Here is a 3654-nt window from a genome sequence, read left to right on the forward strand (position 1 = left end):
GGGCGGGGTACACCCTGGACGGGTCGCAAGTCCATCACAGGGACACATAGAGACAAACGAGACAAACAACCATTCACTCTCTCACTCACACCTAGGGACAATTTAGAGTTACCAATCAGCCTAACATGCATGTTTTTGGACTGTGGGAGGAAACCGGAGTACCCGGAGAAAACCCACGCATGCACGGAGAGAACATGCAAACTCCACCCAGAAAGGCCCCTGGACCGGGGTTTGAACCAGGGACCTGCTCGCTGAGAGGCAGCAGCTCTACCAGTTGCGCCACCGTGCTGCGCTACTTTTATCCATCTTATTTTAATTTGTAAAAATAATAATAATAATCTGTATTCCTTTTTTATGATTGTCTGTTGTTGTCGTTGTTGTCCACTGTGTTCATCATTCTTTGTTAAAATCAGGTCTCTCTTGTAAATGAGTCCTTGAGGCTCAATGGGATTAGCCTGTCTAAATAAAGGTTGAATGAATGAATGAACTTATGATGATGGAGTTTTCTGTCTGCCCCTTATATTTCGAATCTCGCAGATACAAACGAGCCAGTTCCTAAATTGGTCACATGGTATGGCCCACTAGCGAGGCCTTGACTGTCATTACGTGCGTCATCAATACACGCCTCAATACACGCTCCACATAAATCCTCCTGGATACTGGATACACGCTTCGAAGCCTCGACACAGAAGGACACACCACTAGAAATATAATGTGATACTAGCTGAGACATTCCCAATACATCCGGTGCAATTGCAAATGTTGTGGAATAACTGTTGAACAAATGCTGAAAACATGTGAAATAAACATACCTAATAAAGAACGGTCTTTTAATGATTTTATTTCAAACCTTCGAGGCCGCACAGTCGAAACAAAGAGCAAAAGGACAGAGTGTGTGTGACCCTGAGTGCAATTATACTTTGTATAAACTGTGTGTTTATCTCTGTGTGTGTGTGAGTGTGTGAGTGAATTTGCTTTGAGTGTGTTTGTTTGACAAAACAGACTTTTGTCTACAGAAGAACCCTGGTGGCTGCAGAAATACAGTATAACAAACAAGTCTGCACTGTTCGTCCCATGCATGAACTTAGACCAAAACAATTATTAGCAAGTTATATTTCAGATAACACACATAAATTCCACTACACCTCCCCAATTCTTATCATATATGATCAAATATATATATATATATAATTTTGTTATCACAGTGCTGAGTGCAGGAAAGACTGATGTGTGATACAAAATCTCTTGACAATTACAATCCCCAAGTGGTTTTAAGTAACTACTTCATAAATTATCATAGAAAATGGCTGCTGCTGGTCTGGGCCTTGTTGATGGTGGTCCCCCCCCCCCCCCCCCCAGATCTTGCTGCATCTCAGCCTCTCCTTCTCCCCCTTCTCTCCTGTGCCTCTCCTCCAGCTTCTCTCCATGAGCACCATGTTCTTATCTTCTATAGCAGTGATTCTGGAGGAAAAAAGCAACCTTTGCACCTAAAGCAGAGGAAGTAATATTTATTGGTAATAGGAGAACTAATAAATTACCTGAAGATCAATTTAAGTAAATAATGGACAAGTTTTAATAGTTTTTTTTATGTGATTGTCATGACAAAATTGTTATTCACATGCTTTTTTCTCTTTCAGATGATCATCACCCGCACCCCGCCTGCTGCCTAAGACAAAAACAAAAACAACAACAACAACAAAAAACTACCACTGTGCTTATACACATTGTAACTTCTACTCATTTGAATAACTTGAACCAAAAACAGTTTACTTGCATTTCCTGTTTAATTTCAGTCCAGAAAAACTTCCCCCTCAAAAACTACAAACATTTACTATTAAAATACCTCAGTGGGGGACACTAGTGTACCCGTTTTATTTATTTATTTATTATTATTATAGCTTTACAGTGTCCAAATGTTTATTTTATGTTGTTTTACAAGGCTTACAGAATTTTCTTCAGACAATAAAAGTAGTTTGCAGGACACAAATGTCTTAAAAAAGGGGAAACGGTTCTTATTTCATAATCAAGCACAGAGAATAAAATAGGAACTGAAAATCAGGATTTTATCTTTCTAAACAGAATGGTTTTACACATTTCTCAAAAACAAGTCTCCTGATTGTAAAAATGGTCTAAAAGAGGCACACAGGGCAGGGACCACCACAAACAGTGCAGTCAGAATTAAAGAAAGGAGCTATAATTACCAAGGCTTTACATTGTACAATCCTGCTTATTGGGTTAAACATAGTTGTTAATCTGACTCCAAAGACAATTCAAGCAAATTCAAAAATGAGAACTGACAAAGGGAACAGAGGGCACAGGAAAAAAAAACACAAAAATTCCAAAGAACAATAATAATGAAACAAACCACAATTGGAACAAGACTGAAAGATAAACAGAAGGAAATAAATAGCATATCAGAAAAACACAGACTATGACAGTACCCCCACTTTAAGGACCCTGACATCCCAAAACAAAGAATACCTGGCTTGGGTGGGTCTGGGAAAAGGGGTAAAAACCCAAATGGAGGAGAAAAAGTAAACAAACAAACAAATAAAATAAAATAAAAAAAACAGAGAACTCAAAAAGTAGCAACAATACAAACTGGGATCTAGCTTACGAAAGCAACAGTAAAACATTAACAAAGAACCCAAAAAAAGTTCTATCTGGACCTCTGGACATTCAAAAAAACAAAAAACAAAATAAAGCAAAAAAATGTAGAAACGTTTCGTCTTCCATCCGGAAGACTTCCTCAGTCTGAGGTGTTGTTTTCATCTCAGTCTCTTAAATAGCACCTTCTCAGAGTGGATCAACCAGTTTGCTGCTGACAACCAAAACCAGCTGCTCACATGATCAAGGAGGACCATCAGCCTAACAATGGATCATTAGCACACTGATGGCTGTTTACTGTTCACCGGGGGTTGAGTGACACTAGCAATTTTAAGAGGGGGACAATTGAACCAGGAGGCCTCCACCCCTGTTTAATGATGGACGATTTCTTTTCACAAAGATGGCCTCCTTTACTCCTCTCTCAAACCATCGTTCCTCTCTGTCCAGGATGTGAACATCTTCATCCCTGAAAGAGTGACCGCTGGCCTGGAGATGAGTGTAGACCGCAGAATCCTGGCCTGATGATGTTGATCTTCTGTGCTGGGATGTCCTTTTGGCCAGTGGCTGTTTAGTTTCAAATGCTTTGGGCAGAATGTATCAGATCTTGGGGAGTTTACTCATTCACGTTCCATTGGTGTGTTCATGTAATTTGGACATTTCAGAACCAAGTGGACTAACACAGACTCAAGGTAGATGTCATTATGTTCTGCCTGTCCCCTAAAACTACTGTGTGTTTATCTGAATTTCTCTCCCTTGGCTGGCCTTGAAGCTCATCTTATCTGAATTTGCCTGGAGAACATGTGATCTGACACTCACCACCCCCTCCCTGAGGAATTTTCAACTGATAACCAGATGAAACCAGCTGAATAAAATTTGTGTTATCATTTCAGGGCTCTTGGATTCTCATAGTCGTTATTCTTGGCCATTCCGCAACATACTTCGAGAATGTTTATGGATCTCACCAGAGGGCATTGCCTGATTATTTCATCTTTATCAGAACTCTGTCATGAATCACGTCCTTGTATTTAGATCTTTATCACTCTGTTC

Source organism: Nematolebias whitei, chromosome 9 (genome assembly GCF_014905685.2).
Source record: "Nematolebias whitei isolate Nwh7 chromosome 9, NemWhi1, whole genome shotgun sequence".
Classification (NCBI taxonomy): Eukaryota; Metazoa; Chordata; class Actinopteri; order Cyprinodontiformes; family Rivulidae; genus Nematolebias; species Nematolebias whitei.